Raw genomic sequence first — 25,195 nt, forward strand, 5'->3', positions numbered from 1 at the left:
CCTCTGTACAGAAAACAGGAACTAATGTAGACAGACAACCCACATAATGAGTGAAAATATTTGTAAACTACCAATCTGACAAAGGATTAATAACCAGAATATATAAGTAGCTCAAACAACTCTATAAAAAACAACAATCTGATTTAAAAATGGGCAAAAGATTTGAATAGACATTTCTCAAAAGAATACTTACAAATGGTAAACAGGTATATGAAAAGATGCTCAACATCATTAAAAATCAGAGACATGCAAATCATTAATTACAACGATATATCATCACCCCAGTTAAAATGGCTTATATCCAAAGATAAGCAATAATAAATGCTGGCGAGGATGTGGAGGAAAGTGAATACTTGTACACTGTTTGTATGAATGTAAATTAGCACAACCAGTATAGACAGCAGTTTGGAGCTTCCTCAAAAAACTAAAAATAGAACTAGCATATGATCCAGCAATTCCACTGCTGGGTATACACTGCAAAGAAAGGAAATCGGTATATTAAAGAGATATCTGCATCCCCATGTTTGTTACAGCACTGTTTGCAATAGCTAAAATTTGGAAGTAACCTAAGCATTTACTAACAGATGAATGGATAAGGAAAATGTGATCCATATACACAATGGGGTTTTATTTAACCACAAAAAAGAATGGTATCCTGTTATATGCAATAACATGGATGGAACTGGAGGGCATTATGCTAAGCAAAGTAAGCCAGGTACAGAAAGACAAATACTGCATGTTCTCACTTATTTGTGGGATCTAAAAATCAAAAGGATGGAACTCATGGAGATGGAGAGTAGAAGGATGGTTACCAGAAGATGGGAAGGGTAGTGGGGATGGGGAGGAAGGGAGAGGTATAGATGGTTAATGGGTATAAAAAATATTTAGAAAGAATGAATAAGACCTAGTATTTGATAGCACCACAGGGTGACTGTGGTCAATAATGATTTAATTTTACATTTTAAAATAACTGAAAGGGTATAATTGGATTATCTGTAATGTATATATATACAAAGGATAAATGCTTGAAGGAATGGATATCCCATTTTTCATGATGTGATTATTACACATTGCATGCCTGTATCAAAATATCTCAGGTACCTCATAAATATACAAACCTACTATATAGCCATAAAAATTAAAAATTAAAAAAAAGAGGGAATAGGAGGGAATTAGGAGAGGCAGCAATAAGAAGAGGTTTTAAAAATTTGAATGTTACTAATAAAGGGAATATTTAACCATGGATACCATTTCTGTTTACTTTTGTGGCCTTTGAAATGCTGTGATTTTACTAGCCAATTTTCAAGAGTCTGGAGGGAAGAGGGTTGGAGTGTTTTGAGACACAGAGGGCAGAACAGCTAGAGAGAGGCTAAGGACAGGATCAAAAGTACAGTTTTTTCTTCACCCCTACCATTCTCATTACTGTTTAGGGCACACAGGGTTGCAAATCTAGTCACATTGTTGCAAATGGAGGCTTGAGCACGCATTAGAGCGGCAGGTCTGAAGAAAGTTTTCCATACCTGTAAAAACAAAAAAAAAAGACAACAACAACAAAAAAGAGGTATTGGTACTGAGGTGGTGAAAAGAGAATGGTAATACACTGCTGATGGAATGTAAGTTAGTCCAACCTTTATGAAAAACAGTGTAGTGATTTCTCAAAGAACTTAAAGAAGATATACCATTTGATCCAGCAATCCCAATACTGGCTATCTACCCAAAAGAAAAGAAACCATATAAAAAGATATATGCAGGTGTGTATCTATTGCAGCACAATTTATAATTGTAAATATATGGAAATAACCGACATGTCCATCAACCAGAAAGTGGATAAAGAAAATGTGGTATATGTTTGTGTATACACACACAAACACAATGGAATATTACGCAGCTATAAAATAGGAAAAATAATGTTTTTATTTTTTTTTTACAGCAACTTTGATGGAACCAAAAGCCATTATTCTAAGTAAATCAGGACTAAAACCACAAATTAACATGTTCTTATTTATAAGTGGAAGCTAAGTTATGGGTACGTGATATGGTTTGGCTCTGTGTTTCCACTCAAGTCTCATGTCAAATTGTAATTCCAGTGTTGCAGGAGGGGCCTGGTGGGAGATGATTGATCCAAGGAGGAAGACTTCCTCTTGCTGTTCTCATGTCAGAGTTCTCATGATATCTGGTTCTTTGAAAGTGAGTAGCACTTCCTCCTTCATTCTTTCTCTCTCTTTTGCTGGCCATGTGAAGATGTGCCTGCTTCCCCTTTGCCTTCCACCATGGTTGTGAGTTTCCTAAAGCATCTTCAGCCATGTTTCCCGTATAGCCTGGAGAACTGTGAGTTAATTAAATCTGTTTTCTTCATAAATTACCCAGTCTCAGGTATGTCTTCATGGCAGTGAGAGAACAAACTAACACAGAAAATTGGTACCAGAGAAGTAGGCATTGCTATAAAGATAGCTGAAAAAGTGGAAGCAACTTTAGAACTGGGTAATGGGCAGAGGTTAGAACAGTTTGGAGGGCTCAGAAGAAGACAGGAAGATGTAGGAAAGCTTGGAACTTCATAGAGAATTCTTAAACAGTTTTGCCCAAAATGCAGATAGTGATATGGAAAATGAAGTCCAGGCTGAGGTGGTCTCAGATGGAGCAGAGTAACTTATTGGGAACTAGAGTAAAGGTCACTCTTTCTATGCTTTAGTAAAGAGACTGGCAGCATTGTTCCCCTGGTCTAGGGATCTGTAGAACTTTGAACTTAACAGAGATGATTTAGGGTATCTGGCGGAAGAATTTTCTAAACATCAAAGTGTTCAAGAATGGCCTGGCTGCTTCTAACAGCATAAACTTATATTCATGAGCAAGGAGATTATCTGAAACTGGAACTTATATTTAAATAAGAAATGGAGCATCAAAGTTTGAAAAATTTGCAGCTTAGCCATGAGGTAGAAAAAAAAATTGTAGCTTGGCCATGTTTTAGAAAAGAAAATTACAAATTTTCTGGGGTGGAATTCAAGCTAGCTGCAGAAATGTGCAAAAGATGAACTGAATGTTAGTAGCCAAGACAACGGGGAAAATGCCCCTAAGGCATTTCAGAGACCTTTAAAGCAGCCTCTCCCATCACAGGTGTGGAGGATGAGGAGGGGAAAATGGCTTCCTGAGCCAGGCTCAGGGCCCTGCTGCTCTGTGCTGCCTCAGGACATGGTGCCCTGCATTGTAGCCACTCCAGCTCTAGCCATGGCTAAGAGGCCAAGGTACAGCTCAGGCTGTTGCTTCAGAGGGTATAAGCTCAAAGCCTTGGTGGCTTCTATGTGTGGTGTTAAGCCTGTGGATATGCACAGGGCAAGAGTAGAGGCTTGGGAGCCTCTGCCTAGGTTTCAGAGGATGTATGGAAATGCCTGAATGTCCAGACAGAATTCTGTTGCAGGGGCAGAGACCTCATGGAGAACCTCTACTAGGGCAATGTGGAGGGGAAATGTAGGGTTGGAGCCCCCACACAAAGTTTCCACTGGGACACTGCCTAGTGGAGCTCTGAGAAGAGGGCCACTCTTCTCCAGATCCCAGAATGGTAGCTCCACCAACAGCTTGCACCATGTGCCTGGAAAAGCCACAGGCACTCAATACCAGCCTGTGACAGAAGCCACAGGGGCTGTACTCTACAGATACACAGGGGCAGAGATGTCCAAGTGCTTTAGAGCCCACCTCTTGCATCAGTTTGGCCTGGATATGAGACATGGAGACAAAGGCGGTTTTTCTGGAGCTTTAAGATGTAATGACTGCCCTGCTAGGTTTCAGACTTGTGTGGGGCCAGTAGCCCCTTTGTTATGGCTGTTTTATTCCTCTTGTAGTGGGTCTATTTACCCAATGCCTGTAACTTGTATCTTGGAGGTAACTACCTTGTTTTTTATTTTACATGATCATAGGCAGAAGGGACTTGCCTTATCTCAGATGACACTTTGGACTTGAACTTTTAAGTTAATGCTGGAATGAGTTAAGACTTTGGGAGACTATTGGGAAGGCATGATTGTGTTTTGAAATATCAGAAGGACATGAGATTTTGGAGAGGCCAGGTCCAGAATGATATGGTTTGGTTCTGTATCTACACCCAAATCTCATGTCAAATTGTAATTCTCAGTGTCGGAGGAGTGTGTGGTGGGAGATGACTAAATCATAGTGGTGGACTTCCTCCTTGCTGTTCTTATGATAGAGTTCTCATGAAATCTGGCTATTAGAAATTGTGTAGTACTTCATCCTTCACTCTCCTGCCATCCGTGTTAAAGATATACCTGCTTCCCCTTCACCTTCTGCTATAATTGTAAGTTTCCTAAGGCCTCCCCAGCCATGCTTCCTGTACAGCCTGTGAGTCAATTAAACCTCTTTTCTTCACAAAACACCCAGTCCCAGGTATGTCTTTATAGCAGCATGAGAAAAGACTAATACAAAGGCATACAGAGTGGTCTAATGAACGTGAAGGCTCAGAAAGCAGGAGGGTTTGAGGTGAGTGAACTATTACCTCTCGAGTACAATGTACCCTAATGGGGAATGAGTACATTAAAAGACCAGATTTCACCACTGTACAATTCATCCAGGTAACCAAAATCCACTTGTATCACTAAAGCTATTGGAATTAAAAATAACTATATAAACAAAAAAGAAACAGAAAATAAAAATAAATAAATCAGATTCTGAAAAGTATAAAGAAAGAAACATACATTATTTTTGTGGGGCCTCTCAGCAGAAGAAAAGTGAGAAAAATATGACCCTATTAAAATTGGCTGCTACTGCCTAAATTCAGCCCCATCTTGGCAGAAGGCAAATTAATTAATTTTTTGTGGAAAATAAGGAATTTTACTAATCTTCAATTATCAATGCAGAATTAACCAAAATTGACTCCATTTTCAGACCTCAAATAGAGCCCAACATGAAAAAATATCATTTTCTATGATTGTACCTGTCATTGTACAAAGTAAAGTGAAAAACTGTAATGAGTCATGGAATATAAACTCAATACTTTTTTTTGGCCTCAGTTTGTCTATTTTAAATCAAAAGATTAAAGTGTAAAAACCTCATGGATATTAGTAATGCTTCCCTTCTAATTAGATGGAATTTTATATTGAGTAGGGAGAAGAATTAGAATGTAACAGGGACTGCTCTAATTCTGTACAGTCAAGAAGATACTAATATAAGCCCTTAAAAAGAGTAAAAAGATCGTCTGGGTGGGGTGGCTCACACCTGTAATCCCAGCACTTTGGGAGGCCGAGGTGGGCGGATCACAAGGTCGGGTGATAGAGACCAGTCAGTCTGGCTAACATGGTGAAACCCCGTCTGTACTAAAAATACAGCTACTTGGGAGGCTGAGGCAGGAGAACTGCTTGAACTTGGGAGGCAGAGGTTGCAGTGAGCCGAGATCACGCTACTGCACTCCAGCCTGGCAACAGAGTGAGACTTCGTCTCAAAAAAAAAAAAAAAAAAAAAGTGAAAAGATCAATGAATAGGGTGTTCTGTCTATATACTCTAAGCAAGTGATAATGATTGATGATTTAACTGCAGGTCAAGTAGTAATGTTTGTAGCCAATAGCTATAGCCATAGACAAATGGTGTGAATCTTGTAGAGATCAGAAAAATGAACTAGAAACACTTTCAAGGATTCTATGAATCAGATCAATCTTTTCCCAATTATGAAAGAAGGATCTCATAAAGGTGGGAATATATCAAAATAAGTAGAGTATGGTTGCATGAGGAAACAGAAAAAGGAGTTTCATAAATATGCTTAATTTTAAAAATGCATTTAATATCCTCTTAAAACCACTGTGCTATATATTACCATTTAAAAAAATCCTTGAGACTATTACATTTGCAGCTTTCTGTAAAGACTACTTCCATGTGACATAAAATGAAATTTTTTAAAAGACAGAGCTTCATATTTACATAAATCCAACAAATAACAGTTCATGAAATTATAGTGGTGGTGGAATTTTATTATTTCCTTTTAATAACTTTAGATGAGCTGTAAGAAGTTCTAAAAAGAGCGTTGAGGAGACATTTAGATATTAAATAACTTGTTCTGAATCTGGTCTCCACTTTAGCCAATAGACCAACCGTGACAGTTCAGAAGGTAAAGCATTTAATTTTCCTGGCCTTCTGTTTGCTTATTTTTCTTTGTTTGGTCTGTGAATATTTTAGTGAGGATTTACCTTAAAAGCAATCATGGTCCTTGTTGTTGCCTTGCAATGTTTGAGAAAATGACTAGAGGAGCTTTAATGCTGTCTTGTTCATCGGTGTGAATCAGATAAAAGATTAAAAACGATACCTGGAGCGTAGTTCTCAACTTGGGTTTCTGTCTGCTGAATTTTAATTCCATGGTAAGATTCTTGTTCAGACAGAAGGCAAATAAATAAATAAGTTCATAAATTCTACTGATTTCAGCAGGCTATGTCACTGGGGGTGCTTTATTTTTAAGCCAAAATATCATCAGTGTTTTACATGATTGTGTTAGAGACTCCAGCCCCCATTATTCCTCTTCCAAGATCAGCACCACCTGTTTACCGAACAAAGGCTTTGAACATGAATAAGAGAGGCAAACGGGAAAGTCATTGAGCAGCCTTTATAGATAATAGCTAAGAGTATGACATGGCAAGATTTGCTGTTTCAGGCCTTGCAGACATTTTGCTTGGTACCACTGATTTCCACCTCCTCCTCTTCTATTTTGTTTTCTACTTTGGGGAACAAAACAACGAATGTTAAGATTAAAATGTAGGTCACAGAATGTGAAAACTTATGCAGTCTTTGGTCAGCAAGTGCCAACATTTTTGCCTCTAAAGTGTGGAGAAACTTGCGAAGTGACTGCAGGTACTCCTCACCTGGATGTGGAGGAAAAGAGTGTGGCACTAACATGTGTCCAGAAAATCACAGGTGCAAGCAATTATTGGGGTGGGGGGGCATTAAGGAGAAATAATTATTCACATTTTCATTCTAATTTAATAATATCCCCCGGTTTCTGGATCCTTGCCAGGCCAATTGCCTGAGTGGGAAAAACTGAGGCACGTGAGTTTTAAGAGTAAAGGTACTCTTGTTTCAAGCTTGTTGTCTTGCTCAATGCAAATGGAATACACAGTAAAGAATATAGCTTCCTTAGAGGCATATTTCATAAACTTTACTACAAAAGCTTAATTTTTAAATGGTAACTATTCACACTTACAGCCTTTAGTTCGTGCTGTCAAATTTTGTTCATATATTCAAGATTTATTTATTCAGTTTACAAAGATTTACTGAATGTCTCTTCTCAGTGTCACAAATTCAACTGTGAATAAAAGAAATGTGACTCCTCTCATGGAGCTTACAGTCTGGAAAGGAATGAATCTATACACTAATGTTACGTGTTAGATAACAGCCATGAAGATGTCATTGGATTAGGCAATTTCAGTCATAATTTTGGTTTTAGGAAAAAGTATCAGGAAAACATCTCCTAAAGAAATAGCTTTTGAAAATGAAGATAGGGCCAGGTATGCTGGTTCATATCTGTAATCTCAGTGCTTTTTCGGGAAGCAGAGGCAAGAGGATAGCTGGAGACCAGGAGGTTGAGACCAACCTGGATAACGTAACAAGATCTCATCTCTATAAAAAACAAACAAAAAACACAGTGAAAATTAAAGCCGAGGCCAGGCCCAGTGGCTCACGCCCATAATCCCAGCACTTTGGGAGGCCGAGGCGGGTGGATCATGAGGTCAGGAGATCGAGACCATCCCAGCTAACATGGTTAAACCCCATCTCTACTAAAAATATGAAAAATTAGCTGGGCATGGTGGTGCACACCTGTAGTCCCAGCTGCTTGGGAGGCTGAGGCAGGAGAATGGCCTGAACCCTGGAGGCAGAGTTTGCAGTGAGCTGAGATGGTGCCGCTACACTCCAGCCTGGGCCACAGAGCGAGACTCCATCAAAAAAAAAAAAAGAAAATTAAAGCGAAGTGAAGTGGTATGCACCTGGAGTCCAGCTACTTGAGAGACTGAGGCAGGAGGATCAGTTGAGTAAAGAGTTCAAGGTAAGCCTGAGCAGCATAGCAAGACCCCATCTTTACAAAAAAAATGGGTTGGCCAGGATATTGATATTATTGATATTGATATTATTGATAAAGGATATTAAGTCATAGGCAATAGCATGTACAAATGACCCCAGATAAATAGAAACTTGTCACAAAGGAGAAGATGAAGGAAGGTAAATTAGAAATAAGAGTAAAGGACAGGGAGGTTGGATCAACAGGAAGCTAGAGATGAGGAGCTGGGCTCCTCACCTCTGGAAGGACGAGAGAACAAAGATGATAAGAAGCTGGGTTTGATTCTAAGATAATGGCTAGCTGCTCAGAGATTTAAGCATATAAGTTTTAAAAATAATTTGATGCATTATCAAAACTGAGTACATGCTGGGTACCAGTCATTATGCTTGTGATTGGAATACAAGGCACATGTGAAATGCTTTCCATCCTTCAAGGAGCTCACTACCTTAAAAGGGAAACACATAAGAAAATCTCATATTTACAGTAAAAGGATTAAAGCATCTAGGTTTGAACAGAGGCATGGACCGAGTGTTAAGAAAGTTAAGAGAAGCAGCCCAGAAAAGGATCTTTGACTCAGTCTTTGAGTGGATTTCAAGGGTATGTCTAAGGGGAGGGTAGTATTGAAGTCAAGTCTGGAAGAACTTGCAGAAGCTGACCAAATGGTCCAATGTTCAGGAAAAACTTCCAGATAAACCAAAAAGCATGCCCAGAGACATATTTGTCACATTGAGAGGATTGCCTGCAGATTAGAATAGCTAGAGAAAAGGGTATGAGTAAGAGAGAGGCAGGAAATGTGGCTGGAAAGATTTATGTAGCGTACCTTTGTCTTGTTAAGGAATGAGAAATATTAAAGGGTTTGTGTGTTATAACACCTTCCACTTTTTAGTGAGTATTCACCAAAGAAAATTCTAAACTTTGCCTTTGCAGAGAAAAAGGGCTATTGAATTGGCCACTTCTCGTAACGCAAGTTACTGTCTTAACCATCTCTGTCACTTTTCAAAAGTCCACAAGTATTTATACCTATTCAACAAAATGTTAATTTATGCTTCAGGAAAAAGAATAGAAGAATATATATCTTAAGGTTCTCTTTTTCATTTTGGATTCGAGTTTGCATCAGCCTAAAAAATGGAATAAATTTTCAAAAAAGACATCAAATACTCAACAGAGAGGAAGAAAAAGGTCCCTATTTATCATGTTCCTGCAATAGTGGCTGAGTGATATATTGTGATTACAATGTTTTTTTTTAATTGGCAGGTTTCTGGGATGCTATGGGAATTGGTGACAAGATGATGGATCAGTTTCTCCATATTGGCTGGTTGATCCAACAAACCTAAAGCAGATATTGACATTTGTCATTCAGCATTGGAGCCTTACAGACTCCTCTGCTGCTTAGTCAAACACTTCACCTCCCTTTAATTAATGTTTTAAGAGCAGAGCTTCACAGAGACGCTCAAGGGAGCAAAGTTTTACAATATAATGGAAAAGAGGAGTTATATAGTACTGGTTGAATAAGAAGTGAACATAGGGGAAATGGAAGAAATCAATAACAATGTTTGAACAGCTTAACCCTGATGGCCCATGTATGTTAATAGATTATTTATGCATCACTTTGCCAGCGAGAAGAAATTAGTATGATTAACATTTTTTGTTTATTGACTGCTCATCACAAATTGGGAAAATGTTTACATGTATTTTTGTTTATTACCTTGAAAAATCCTTGACAGGAAAGGGCAAGACAAGAATTCATCCTCTCATATAAACTCAAAGAATTGTATCTTGAAAAATATATAAATAAGCAGAAATATATTTCTCACTGTTTTGCGAAGAAAAGGGAAACTATTTTATTTCTAGTGAAAAGCTTTTTAAAATAGGTGGTTAGAAAGGAGCTTTGAAGTTTGACATGAGTCTAATCTTGTTCTTTAGCTAATAGCCAAGGATTTTCAAAGAGTTCTTATGATGTTGGCAGAAATTGTTCACCCCTTCTGTGTTTCCCCCAACCCTGATCATTTCCAAGTTTTCTTCACTATACAACTTCAATTATGCCATGTTTTGGAAGAGAGCTGCAAGCTAATCCTATAATATAGAAAGTGAAACAGAGATGCTTAAGGAAGCATCCAAAAATTGTTTAGATTTCTACTTTAGGTACTCTAAAAATGTACAGATATAGGTTATGTATTAAAATGAATATTAGGGTCTAAATCTTATGAATAATGAATTCATAAAGATCCGTGCTATATTTAGCAGCTATATGAGCAGGGACCAAATGCAAGTTCTCAGACCTGGGACGGATTTTGAATTGTCCTTAGTTTTGGCTAGGTGATGAAAATGTAGACTTTGGAGAAAGATATTTCAATTTGAATTTCAGATCCCTTGATTTCCAGTAGGCAACCTTGGGCACAGCTTAGAAAATTAAAGCATTCTAGGATGTTGTAAGGTCTAATTTGAAACAAACAAACAAACAAAAAAAACTCTCTCTCTCTGTCTTTGACTCTTTCTCTCTCTCCCTATCTGAACAAATAGTAATAGTCCTTCCCTTCCCCTTCCTATCCCCTAGTCCTTCTACCTGCCTATTGATTGTTTTAATGAAACTGACAGAAGAGAGAAGGATTATAATACTTCCTATTGTTGCTAATTAAGCCTCTTAACTTTTGAGGAATATAATTAAGTTCTTTATTCTTATTGAAACAACCACTGGATTCAATAAAAGATTATGGATTTGGAAGTCACATTGGTGAACAATCAGTGTTTAGGAATCACATGACTGAATAAAGGCATCATTACCTATAAGGAAAATATGCAGGAAAAATTCTTGTGATATAAAATCGCATTTGCTTCCTAGGAAAAAAAAAACGAAATGTCTTTTCTACTTCTAGTATGCTCTTCTGATATCTAGTTTTGCTCATCAGTAGGAATTCAAACGTTTGACGTCTATGGTTCCTGAGCTTAGAGAGGAGAGAGCAAAAACAAAAATTATCCTGCTAAGCCAATTTGGAAAGAAAAGTCAACATGAGCAAAGGTTTACATATTGACCTCATAATTTTAAACATCCTGAAAAGATCTCTAAAGCCAATTATATTTAATTTATGTAAATTAAATTTTCATTTTATCAAATAAATATACACATGTACTTTCTTTACTTTTTTTTGGCGGGGGTTACAGGGTCTCAGTGACATAACCTTGGCCCACTGTGACTTCCACCTGTCACGCTCAAGCAATCCTCCCACATCAACTTCTCCAGAGGCTGGGACTACAGGTGTGTGCCACCATGCCTGGCTCAATTTTTGTATTTTTTTGTGGAGAGGGGGTTTTGCCGTGTTGCCCAGGTTGGTCCTAAACTCCTGAGCTCAAGCAATGCACCCATATTGACCTCCCAAAGTGCTGGGATTATAGGCGTGAGCCACCGTGTCCAGCCCACCTATATTTTTAAGTCAGATAATACTACAAAGTTTATAGTAAAAATAATAAAAACTAATACCATTTTCAAAGACATCTACTTTCAACTTTTAAAAAATTTTCCCCCATATTGCTACATAACATCATGATAGTGCTATTTCTTTACATTTATTTTTTAATTTCTATAGTAAATTTAGGGAGTACCAGTGTAGGTTTGTTACATGAAATTTCACATAATAGTGAAGTCTGGGCGTTTAGGGTGCCCATCACTCAAACAGTGTATATTGTACCAAATAGATAATCATTTTATTCCTCACCCTTCCACATTTTAGAATCTACAATATCTATTATTCTACCCTCTATGCCCATGTGTACTCACTGTTTAACTCCCACTTATAAATGAAAACATATGGTATTTGGCTTTCTGTTTCTTGGTTATTTCACTTAAGATAATAGCCTCCGGTTCCATCTATGTTGCTGAATAGTGCTATTTCTAGATTTTCAATTTTAGCCATTGTTTTTTGGTTTTCTACTATAGAGGATCAGAATTTAGATTTTTCACTGCACCTATACACATTTACATGCGTCTCCTTTGGCACTTCTACCAAAATAAGTGTATCACAATTTATAGCTCAATCAATATTCAGTGTTTGCCTCATTATAACTATGGAAATTTTATACACAGATGACACTATATTATGATTATATATATAATTTTGTACCACATTTTGTCTTCCTTGAAGTTAGCTATTGTCTACACACATATATATATACAAAAACACAGTATTCTATATAGTTGCCACTGATCTGGCAACTCTATCTCTTACCTGACTTCCAAGAGCCATCTAAAATAGCAACTAGCTTTTTCTTCATACAGGACCTTTCAGGTGTCAATTAATAAAAACCAATAGACTGATGCTAGTCTGAACACTATCTGGAAATATATTCTTATATTTAATATTCTATTTCACAGCAATGGCATCAAATACAGTCTTGAGGTCATGTGAGAGCTGTCTTAGCCCATTTCCTTGTGCTATGAGAGAATGCTCAAGACTGGGTAATTTATAAATAAAAGAGGTTTATTTTGAATCACAATTCTGAAGGCTGGGAAGTCCAAGATTGCACAACAGCATCTGACTGGCTTCTGATGAGAGCCTCATGATGTGCCATAACGTGATGGAGAAGCAGAAGGGAAAGCAGGCAGGTGTGAAAGAAAGAGAACATGAGGTTTGACTCCACTTTATAACAAGCTGCTGTCACAGTAACTAATCCAGTCCAGCAACTGTGAAAACCCACTCACTCTTGAGAGACTGCATTAATCCTTTTATGAAGGTGGATTCCTCATGACCCAAATGCTTCTTGAAAGTAACACCACCTTTCAACACTATTACATTGGGGACCAAGCTTCAATATGAGTTTTGGTGGGGACCATCGACTTTCAAGCCATAACAAGAGCTTCCCCAATCTTGACCAATTCCTTCCCTGTTCCTTGATATAGAAAACTTATAGTGTCCTTCCTTTTAGTATTAATGTAGAAATCTATGGAATATAATTAACAACACTGTCCTTCATTGATCCACCTCCTCAAAACAGATGGTTATTCTTAAGTTCCGACTATAAAGAAATTCCAAAACTGCCACTGATACTTCATGGTTTGAATGTAGCCTATTTCTTTTTGCTATCTTTCCAGCTCTAGCTATCTTTCTAGACTTGAGTATGAGACAGTAATTTTCTGTGGCAATGTAAAGACAAAAAAAAAGAGAAAGATCCATTTGCTTTTTGTTAGTCTTTTGATTAAAAAGATTGTTATTTATTTACAAAGCCACACAGAATAACATTTAAAATTAAATGAACATCCTGCAAATATAAGTGCAAAGTAATAATGTAGGATCTCCAATGCATGTTTCCCAGGTTTGGTCAATGTTGCTTTTATAATTGTAATTACAGAGACTTAACTTACCAAATAACAATAACTTTGTGTTTTATGTCCTATGCACCAAGGGAGTGTCAAAAGATTTTGGTGAAATACAGCTTAGTCATTAATAAACTAAATTTCTCTTTGAATTTAACAGTTGTGTTCCTGTAATATTACATATACAAATTTTATAAAAATACTTTTAAGCTTATGTCCCAGTCTTATTCAATAAAATTACTTGTGTTGTTATTATTGTTGTTGTTGAGAATTACAGAAGGTTGGGAGATGGCATGCAGGCTTTGAAACAACTAGCCAATTCTCTCTACAGTTGTAAACATACCAGAAAATGAAGGCCCACTACAAGGTTAATGAACTGATTAGTCTTATGAAGGACTAAGACATATTTACTGAACATATATTACCAACAAGATACTCTAATTATGTTACTTTATTTAATCCTCTTGGCAATGTTATGAAATGAATATTTCCACCCCTGTTTTCTAGAAGTGAAATGAATACTTAGAAGTCAAGCAACTTGCCCCATATCATGGCTGAGAAGCCCTAGAGTCCAGGATTCAAATTCAGAACTGTAAGAGCCCAGAATTTAAAAATGAGATTATAATATGCTTTCATCAGTTTTTTCCATTCACATCTCACACCGTCATCTCATATCTATACCGATTTTCTAAGGACACACGAGCCTATAATACAAACTAGGCTGAAACTGATGATGCTAGGAAGATTGTATAGATGTCAGATCATGGCTGTTCTCTTCATTTCACAACATAAGTAAGCAAATAGGGCAAGAGTTTGTCCTATACATGATAGTAAATATTTTAGACTTTATGGTACATATGGTCTCTGTGCAATTAGTTAACTCTGTCATTGTACTATGAGTGCAGGCATAGACCATACATGTGTGCATGTGTGTGCGTTTGTGTGTGTGTCATGTGCATGCACAACTACGTTCCAATATGTTTCAACAGAACGTTATTTACAAAAAGAGAAAGCAGCCTGGATTTGGCTTATCCATTCCAATCTGTGGACCTCTCACATAGGGGATTTACAGTGACTTTGGGTTATGCCTACTTTCTTTTTCTGCGTAATTTCAAGTTTGGTTCAACAAACAGTTAAGTCCAATCAACAATTATCTAACACCTATTATGTACTTTTCTGAACTAAAAATATGTATGAAAAAATACAATATCTGCTCCCAAGAAGCTCAAATTTATTTCTTTTTCACATTCCTTCCAGAGTATACTTTCTCTGCATTTTTTTCCTTGGCAATTTTGATGAAGACTGTATTTAGCTGCATTGTTTTGCTTTTATTAATAGTTATATACTAATAGCTTTTATTTTTACATATAGTATCTTTTGTACACGCTCTTTAAATATTACATATCATTAAATAAAAATATGTATTAAAGAAAATAGTATGTTTTAATGAAGACAAAGTAACTGCAGAGATTACTTCCCTTTGCTCTAGTTTTAATTGTGCCTTGTGAATTGTGATAAAATGAACTGAACTGAATTATTTCTATACATGAATTCATCTACAATTCAACCTGGTGGTTTGGTATTATCAAAGTCTTCTTTAAAAGTCTTAGTTAATACGTATGTATGATCTCTCCAAGGACAATTCTATTTGATTAATCCTGCAGCCAGCTCCTATTGCATATGTAACTTCAATAAGCTTCAGAGGATAATGAGGTGGTGTGGTCCACTGGGCAGAGCAATTACTGAGCTTCATGAACTTGCTAATTCTTTCAGAAGTTCCAGGAAAATTCTCCCCGGGTCTATGGGCATGGATGACAGTGTTGTGCCATCCTCTAAGTATTCAGTAAATTGGAACTCCATGGTGATTCCCCAGTATGTAGCCAGGGCCTAGCTCAAAGCCTTTGCAGAATTCTGGAGGTGGTCTATCTGCAAAGTCCTTTAAAGATTTTTGCTTTTAATATGTCCATCAAACTATTTCTAAAAGCAAAGACAAATAATAAAGGTATCCATTTCCATTTAGTATTTCTGCTCCTTTGCTTCTTGTTAGTCTTTGATTAAAACAGATTAATCAAAAACCACAAAGCTTTTTTATTTTTCCTGGAGTTTTATTTTTTATAGGATTCACAACAATAAACACCACCCAAATTCCCTCCATAGTCTTATAAATGATAAGGCTTCGGTCATGTAATAAGGAGTATGCACCGTAAACCAATGTAAAGTTGAATAATCTCCTCTCACTTTTGTTCATCCGCATAAGTGAGATTTTCTTTACTGTGTGGGAATTGATAAAATGGTCCTTTACTTGGCTAATTAAAAATGTGATTTTTGAACTGTTTAAGAAAGATGGACATTTTTAAAAAGTGGTTGAAGAGAGACAAATGAGAGATAGCTGAATATGTTTTAAAGACATGCATATTTGGTTCAGAGGAAATGTTACATTAGCATAACCTGCTACCAATAGATATTGATTTTTAATTATATCATTAGTAAAAGTCCTAAAAAGCATATTCTTTAATAATATTTGCTAATGAAGTTATTAGTATTGCTAAGATCTGTGCTACAACTGTTTTGCTATAGCAATAATGTAAATACATTTTCTGCCCTGTAGAATTTTAAATTTTAGGGAGGGAGGCAGACATATAAATATGATATGAAAGACCTGCAAAAATGTTCAGTATAGGAGTTGCATGGGGTTTTCAAGTAAGGACATGGGAAGGATGTTTAATCTAGATGTGGGTAGGAGTTAAAAGAAGCTTGCAGGAAGTGGTCACATCTAAATTGAGAACAGAAGTATGGCTAGAAAGTAACGTGATGAGGTAAGGGAAGAAATATCTTCTAGGCAAAAGGAACTGCATATGCTGGGGGAATTTTGCTCATTCCAGCAAAGCAAATATTTCATCTTGACCAGATGAAGAGTGGGAGGAGGGGGCTGATACTAGCTTTATCCAGAGGGGAACACAGAAAAACATCAAGGTTCTTGATGCCGAACTAAGAAGTGTGGTATGTATCTCGAGAGCAGTGGAAGTTTCAACCAAGGGGATTGTCTACTGTAAGGTATACCCATTTTTACAGGTGAGAAAGCCAAAGTTCAGAGATGATACGTAATATTACAAAGTTAACAGAGGATTCTATTCTATCACTTGTGACATGATTCTACCTGAAAGCCTGTCTTCTGCATCTATGGTAATCTAGAAAGGGCAGAATGTAGGCAAGCTAGAGTTGTACTGTTTATTTGTTAAGAACACAGTCCAGAAGAATAAATGAACTTGAAATAATTGTGGGAGATGGTTTCTCCTATGCAAATCTTCTTCCAAATTATTGTTTCTTTTGTAGACCAGAAATGGTCCCTGCAAAATGAAAGGCTCAAACAACCTTGCATATAATTCACTTACCTTAGCCCGTTACCAGTTTATCTGCTGTGGAAGGCAGTATAAAAAATGTTTGCACACTGTCTTTTCCACATTGTTAGGATATATTTTGGGGATTTTTGTTTGTCTTTCACTCTGGGGGAAGATGAAAAACATAGACATGTCTAAGATTTCATGCAAGTTTCTAGTGAATGCAAAAAGAACCTGATCAACCAAACTCTACATTCTACAATGGTTTTTCCTGGCTTTATTTACAGGAAAGAAAAAAAATCATTCATGGAAGTAGATGATCGAATGCTTACAACATTTCTGGTTACATGTAGGTATTTTATGTATTGTAGTTATCTCATTTAAACCTACCATTAATGTTGCCCTTTAAGAGATATTCAGAAAAAAAGAAATGATAAAGCAAACACTTATAGAAGTACCTCTTTATGTGGCCTAGTAGTGTCCCAGCCTTCTGATAGGTAAATTAAAAAAGCAAAAGTGATGGGGATTTGCTGGTACATAGATAACTAGCCATGAGGAGCAGTGAAACTTTTTTAAGCCCACGTCGTAGCAGCTGGATGACTCCAAATGATCTCGTTTCTTTGGCATCTACATCAAAGACAATTCAAGAGAGAATGGCTCTGGTACTTAGGCAGGCACCCAGCCCTGAGTTCTCATCCATAAATAAGGGATATTACCACTTTATCATATGGAAGATCAAATGAACAATGTTGAAACATAGGACTCTCTGGTTTATATTCCTGAGGATCCCAAGGGAATATATTTTAAAAATGCAAAAATCCATATGAAATTTAAAGTAGTTTTTTCTAATTCTGTGAAGACAGTCAATGGTAGTTTGATGGGGATAGCATTGAATCTATAAATTACTTTGGGCAGTCTGGCCATTTTCATGATATTGATTCTTCCTACCCATGAGCATGGAATGTTCTTCCATTTGTTTGTGTCCTCTCTTATTTCCTTGAGCAGTGGTTTGTAGTTCTCCTTGAAGAGGTCCTTCACATCCCTTGTAAGTTGTATTCTTAGGTATTTTACTCTCTTTGTAGCAATTGTGAATGGGTGTTCACTCATCCATCATTCTCAGCAAACTAACCCAGGAACAGAAAACCAAACACTGAATGTTCTCACTCATAAGTGGGAGTAGAACAATGTAAACATATGGACACAGGGAGGGGAATCACACACCAGGGCCTGTCAGGGGGTGGGGGGCTAGGGGAGTGATAGCATCAGGAAAAATACATAATGTAGATGACGGGTTGATGGATGCACCAAACCACCATGGCACATGTATACCTATGTAACTAACCTACACGTACTGCAGATGTATCCCAGAACTTAAAGTATAGTAAAAAAAATTGCAAAAACTTATTGATGTTAACTTGGAAAATTTTATTGTTCTTATATCGAGAAACTCCTCCTTGGAGGAAAACAAATGTAATTTTCTTGAGCTCACCTCAAAAGAGCACCGTGGATCTACATGTACATAGATTACAGAAATTTACCTTCTATTATTGTTGAGGTGTCATTTTACAGGTAGTCTGTCTATTCTCTTTGGTGAATTTTAAAATCTCTTTTTCTTTGGTGATCTACAGGTTCAAGTCTGCATGTATTTATTTGTATTTATCCCATTTGAAATTTGCAAGGCTGGGTGCTGTGGCTCATGCCTGTAATCTCAGCACTTTTGGAGGTCGAGGCAGGAGAACTGCTCGAGCTCAAGAATTTGAAACCAGCCGGGGCAACATAACAGGACTTAGTCTCTACTAAAATTAAAAAAGAAACAGTAGCTGGGCATGGTAGCATGCTCCTATAGTCCCAGCTCTTCTGGGGGTGGGAGAGGGGGCTGAGGTAAGAGGATTGCTTGAGGCTGGGAGGTCAAGACTGCAGTTAGCCCTAATCATGCCGGTATACTTCAGCCTGGGCAACAGAGCAAGACCTTATTTTAAAAAAGAAAACCAAACAAAACAATAACAAAATACAAAATTTGCTATGTGAGCTGAGTCTGAAGATTAATATATGTTTCATTAATTATGGAAAATTATCTCCTGCTATCTTTTCTAATATTGTCTCTCCCTATGCATTCTTCTTTAATTCCAATTAGGTATGTGTTAGATCTTCTTATTTGTCCTTAATGCCTCTTTCATTGTTTTCATCTTATTGTATCACGGAGGTACACAGTTTGTGAATTTCTTCTGACCTGTATTGGAGTCAAGTACTTAGCTTTTCAGTTCTGTGAACCCAAAAAATCTAAGACAGGTCTCAGTTAATTTAGAAGGTTTATTTTGCCAAGGTTGAGGACATGTGCCCGAGACACAGCCTCAGGAGGTCCTGAAAACATGTGCCCAAGGTGGTCAGAACACAGTTTTGTTTTATACATTTTAGGGAGACATGAGACATCAATCAACATATGTAAGATGAACATTGGTTCAGTCTGGAAAGGTGGGATAACTGAAAGCAGGGAAAGGGCTTCCAGGTCATAGGGAGATAAGAGACAAATGATTGCATTCTTTTGAGTTTCTGGTTACCCTCTCCAAAGGAGGCAATCAGATATGCATTTATCTCAGTGAGCAGAGGGGTGACTGAGTAGAATGGGAGGCAAATTTGTCCTAAGCAGTTCCTAGCTTGACTTTTCCTTTAGCTTAGCGATTTTGGGGGCCCAAGATTTTTTTTCCACATTTCCCCCTTTTTCTTTCTTAAAATCTTTGGGAGAAAGCTTTTTAGAAGGAAATGAGTCTCTGGTCTCAGGTTTCATCTGATCTTTCATGGCTAGGGGGAGGAAGGGAGAAAAACAAAAACAAACAAAAGAACAATCCTGGAAAATCAATATAGGCCACATTACTCTGAGGTCCATGTTTCATTAGGCAGGTATGAAAGTGGCTTACTTACGTAAATAAGTTGCTGTTATTTTCTTCTGAAGTTTAAGTTGTCTAGCTTCAGTTTGCAGGCCATCCGAAAGCATAGCTTAGCTTTCAGTGACTCTAAATTAGGAGAAGTAGGGGTAAAAAGAAGGGAAAAAATGAAAACATTATTTTGAAGACTTGTAGCCAAGAAAAATTAGAATCTGGTTCACACTGTAGAAAATAATAAAAATTGAAAAACGTTAGGCAAGAGTAGAATCTAACAACAGGTATACTATGGTTTTTGAAATGTAATTTTTCTTTTTCCAGTTTCCCATTTTTACTAAAGACAAATCATGGTAGGACTGGTTTGCTTTATTATACTTGGCCTCATTACTTGTACATAGTGCAGCAAGAATAATTATTTTTTACATAGGCTTTTAAATTGGCTTTGATGGAACTTTGTTCCATGAAAGGAATCTCAGATAATACTTTTTAAAAGCTGAGCCCAGCCATGTATTTATACCATCAAATACCTATGAGTTGGGTTAATTGTTTTCTTGAGGTTCCAGGATAAACTAGGGGCTCCTGGGTCTGTCAGAAAGTGTTACTCTTTATTTACCACAGGTCAGGAACACAGTACAGGGACTGTGTAGACAAAGATATGAAGCCAGTTTTTTACAAGGGGCTTTTATTGGCTCCATATATCAAGTTTGATTCCTTAAAGAAAAACACACCATTCCAGTCAAAGCCTTGGTAAAATAACCACTTTCTCCAATTGTGTACTGTTACAAATGAAAACAAATTCTTATTGCACTTATGCAAATAACCGTATTGTCATAAGTTAAGAATACTCACAAATAGTTTACAAAATTTGTATAAATCAGGTAGAGAGAGACAAATATGCATCAAATTTTGTTCATAGGACTAATATACTCACTTGTTAAAAGCTGTAAATAGATTAAAAGTTTTCTTGACTCTGAAAAATGAAACAAAGGATCAGCAACATTTTAAGCAAAAAGTTAAAAAGATTACTTCAGACTTTTATTAGTTTAGTCCATGCAGTTAATTCCTATTCTGTTTGTTATTCATGAACATTTCAGCTCACGTTTCAGCTCTCCAGGAGCCCTGAAAGTTTTTCCTCTATTCTGATGTCATGGTCTCCACAGTTACGAGAAACCTGCATTCAAGAGCACCTGATAGAGTTTATAGCTGATTATAAAACCACCTTCTAAAGAGGATTGAAACAAGACAACAATTGTCCGTGGATGACAAAAAGTTTTGGGGTAGGCATAGTCAAAGACACAATTGACAAGCAAATTTGTTACCTCTATGACACACAATAATTTAGCATAACAATTATTACTGATAACACACATTGTTATATCAGAATTATAGGAGTTTCTCATAATTTTGGAATACATACCAATGACATATTTATACAAATACAGCTTGAAGAAAACCAAACACCATTTTATATTTGACAATGCTTCCTGTATAATTTTTATACCAAATAAGCCAAATATGTCATTTTTGGACTTTAGGGAGCTTATTAATAATATATTAAAGGATTAATTACGTCCAAAAAAGACATAATTTATAATTTGATTTTGAAATGTTAGTCAAATATTAAAGGTTTAGAACACTTGATTTTATAAAATTGAATCACAAGTCATTGTAAAATAAGTCATTCGTTTAACCAAAGTGATAACTCAAAGACTTAAAAAAGGCAAAAACCTTCATTCTTTGAGAGAGATTTAATTTTGCAAACAATAAGCCCTAATAAAAACAGCATGCAGACAATTAAATTTATTTTCCAAAATTTTATAAAGCATCTATAAAATTTTCATCTTGATCATAAGATATGACTTCCACAAGCCTTTATAACCTTTATAATCTTTATTAAGGAGTCAGTTAATGCTTCAAGAAAAACTTGTTAATCTGAAACAGGGGCCCATATGCTGGTCTTGCATCAGTGTGGCTTTGACATTAATGATTAATTTATAGAGAAACTGAATTTATTTTATCTCTCAAAATTGGCCCTTACAATCGCACATGCTCATCTCTTCTGCAATAGTCCCTGCGCCTCGAGGAGTTGAGTGGCTTTAATTTCTGGCACTATGTCTCAGGAATGCAGTTTATTTTGATAGCATTTTCTACTGGGCCTGAAGATGAGGCTATAATTGCTGTCTGTGTTTAAGATTTAGCAGGACTTAGTGTTCTTTTTAGACCCAGGAGTCAAAGACCTGTAACTTAATGTCACAAGGACTTTAAAAAGTACATAGGAGAATACAAGGCTGTAATAACCTCAATTAAAAAAATTAATCTCAGTTTTTCCTAAAGAAACCAAACTTAATAATAATGGCATAGGAATTATTTTGATAAAATGTAAAATCTGTGAGGCCAGTTACCAAAATGCAAAAGAAAAGACCTGCAATACACAGAATATTATGTTGGAAGAAATCATTTCCTTTAGACCTTTAAGAAAACATTATTAGCATCAGTTGACAAAAAAACAGAGCCTGAAAAGGAAAAAAAAACTTATATGAGCTGAAAATGAGTTGAAGGGGAATGTTATTATTTTGCACCTTTTTAAAGGAGAGAGAAAACTGAAACTGGTGAGATGCAATAAAAGTTGAAGTTTGATTAAAATAAAAAAATTAAAATCTTTTAATTTTAATAAACTATAATTAAAAGTAAATCAACCTCATAAGAAAACTTCATTGTTCTAATCTATTCTTTCCTATGTGTTTTATTTTTAATATCAAACCCAATCTCTAAAAACATTATAATTTCCTTTAATCATTTCCCTTTAATGATAGACAACTTGATCATATGGAAGTTTTTTTTCGAAATAAATCTTCTTATTGTGACTTACACAGACCATTCATGGCATGCTTGTACTTTCTGGTTTCTTTTTTAAACAACCAATCATTTTACTCTAGGACTACCTTTACCATACACAATTCTTTCTCATATGAAATTATTTGTCTTTAAGATTTCTTACCAAAAAACCCCAAAAACTCTTTATTCTTATAACTTTCTTTACATCTCTTTTATTTCCTGGTTCCTTTTACCTTGTTACACATGACCTTTAAACAAGCTTTGACTTAGAATACTGTTCAGCTTTTTTAAAAGGATACTTTTTGTTAGATAGAATGTTTTCCTACAAATATATATTTTTAAAAAATACTCAAATTATGAAATATCTATAATTTAATATAACTTTAGATTCTAAATTATAATGGGTTTGTCTATGATTATTTATTCTATTGTATTTATTTATTTAATTATTTTCTGTTAATCATTTACCCAAATTATTTTAAAAACTGTGATTGCCATTATTTAAAGTTATGGAACCACCATTACAAAATTATAATGAAGACAATGAAAAAGATTTGACCTAACTGACTCCATCATGCTTCTAACCTTCAAGCTCTCCTTGTTCTTTTTTGGCATTGGCTGAAGAAACTTTGGGAGGAACTTAGTTTATAGTTTAGCTTTGAAACAAAGATTATAACCATCCTTTCCCAAAACAAAATTTACTGCCTGTAGACTAGACTGCTTGAAGCCACAAGATAAGAAGTTATGGTAATCTTCCTAAATTCAAGATGTAGCTATTTTTATTAAACCAATATCAATGTCTTATTTATTAAAAATTACATAGGTAAAGATTATTCTGTCTTGGGCAAGGTTTATAGTTTGCAACACCTATGCCAAGTTTTGACACCTTGAAGTATTTGGCAGGGATAAGTATGAAATTGCTTGATTAATAAATGCAAATAAAAATGTATGCTGGCAATTCTTAAAACATTTCTAGTGTTACTTTACCAGTAATTGTAAAGCTAGCTTATGTATAAAAGATTTTACTTAAGTTACGTAAACATGAAAAAGCATTTGCCTAGTCTTTTCTGTTTTCCTGATGAAGTTTTTGATCCAAATGCTTTTATTTTCTTAAGCTAATTAATTAGAACTCTTTTTATATTTTCAGTAGTGAATCATTGTGTACATAACACATATATAGATAGACATATTAGGCATGCCAATAGAAGTACATCTTGTAGATTTATAAAAACATTTTTTTGTCCTATCTTAGACTTTCAGATTCTTGATAATCTGTTTTACAACCCTAGGCAGTTCTCAGATAAATAGCCTTAAATTTGCATATTAACACAGTTGTTTCCTAACAACTCCAGTGAAAATCAAATAGCAAAATTTGCATCATAAGGTACAGAGAGAAAAGTCTGGTGGTTCCAAAAGGAGATTAAAGATGGAATGGATTCTAAATCAAACACAAAATTATATAAATCTTTCATAGAATTGTATAAGGAGACCAATCTTATTTAGATAGGGACTGCCTATCTTTTAAACTGGATCTCTGATCTCTGGCAGAGCCCACAATGAATTGTAACTCTCCAAAAATGGAGAATTATTATGATGTTAGACCATATGATGCTTTTACAATGCACTTAAAAAATGTTTGTTAAATAAAGACATTTTGAAGTGTCTAAAGCAACTGTTCCTTAAAAACCCAAGAGTAACCTCTGTTGCAATAACTATTTTAGTCAATTTTACTAAAAAGAAAAACAGACAATGCAATACAAAAGTAAGCAGTTTAAGAACTGAGACAAACTTGTCTGTTTACATTTTTGGGGTTCCATAAGGAAAAACAGATTTCTTCCTCAAAGGGAGGCTGGCACCTTCTCCATTTTCTTTAAGAAACCCCAGGCTATTAGAAAATATTTTAGGTCCCCTACGCAGCAGAGAGTGCAAGAGAAAGGAGAGACACAAGAAGTAAATGAAGAGAACAGAATTCAGTCAACTGAGAAGAAAAAAACTTTTGCTCAAAAAAAGACAAGATTCTAGGAGAAAAACAAAAACAAAAACATGAAGGCCTTTTAAATACAAAAACACACATATGCACACATATATACACACGTCTTGGATATTAGCTTTTAATGAAGCTGACTTTTAACCATAGAGCTCCTTTAAACAAATCTTTTTAAATCTTATTACCATATTTCAGCTAGGACAAATTGCTGCTATTTCAGAAGTACAGCCATTGCTCTTTCAGTTTGGCCTGGCTAGCAAAAAGATGGCTTTGCTATGTAAATAATGACCCTTAGTAGTGAAAGTCAAAAATGTTTTCTCTTTTGTTTTTCCTTTCTGGCTATTTCCCCCCACACAACACTATCTTTTGTGTCTAGGGGGGAGCAGGGGGGACTTTAGCCACTTCAGAGGCCTGTTCCTCATGATTTGGAATGTCTTTTGGATTTGATCAAGTCAGGTAGAATTGATCGAACCCAATGGGAAAAAGACCAAAACAACAACAAAAACAGAAACAAACAACAACAACAAAAAACAGTTAAGGAAAACAAATGATTGCACAACTTACATGATTACTGAATTCTCTAATGGTAAGGAGAAATTAAGACCAGTTGGTTGTAAATCTTAACTTTAGCCGAGAAACCCCAATTCAATTACTTACCTAGGGATGGGTCTCAGGTTGAAGACTGCTCTCTACCATGGTAGAAGCCGGGAAAAAACAAACCCTAAAACAAAAAAAATCCTTATCTTTCCTGTTGGAAGCAAGCTCAAACTCCATAAAGGAGTCACCGCCTTCCATCATTAAGGAAGCAGGAAAAAC

The 25,195-nt window shown here is 36.0% G+C and overlaps 2 long non-coding RNA genes across 3 annotated transcripts in view; one reads left to right on the forward strand and one right to left on the reverse strand.

Moving 5' to 3' along the window:
- The window catches only part of LOC129047817 (uncharacterized), a 1,037,663-nt gene that overhangs the window by 555,955 nt on the left and 456,513 nt on the right, over window positions 1-25,195 (forward strand). The gene's annotated exons all lie outside the window — the stretch shown is intronic.
- LOC103891442 (uncharacterized) overlaps window positions 696-25,195 on the reverse strand; it is a 100,236-nt gene continuing 75,736 nt past the window's right edge. The window contains exons 7-12 of one of the 2 annotated variants that reach the window (XR_008509589.2): window positions 20,489-20,527; window positions 19,598-19,689; window positions 17,627-17,802; window positions 17,137-17,305; window positions 16,733-16,843; window positions 696-1,520 (exon numbers count right to left, since the gene is read on the reverse strand). This is a non-coding gene — a long non-coding RNA (uncharacterized LOC103891442). Of the gene's footprint in view, window positions 1,521-16,732; window positions 16,844-17,136; window positions 17,306-17,626; window positions 17,803-19,597; window positions 19,690-20,488; window positions 20,694-25,195 lie in introns of those variants that run through there. The other variant, XR_010136498.1, reaches the window with a different exon arrangement.

Source organism: Pongo abelii, chromosome 13 (assembly GCF_028885655.2).
Source record: "Pongo abelii isolate AG06213 chromosome 13, NHGRI_mPonAbe1-v2.0_pri, whole genome shotgun sequence".
In the NCBI taxonomy this organism is placed as follows: domain Eukaryota; kingdom Metazoa; phylum Chordata; class Mammalia; order Primates; family Hominidae; genus Pongo; species Pongo abelii.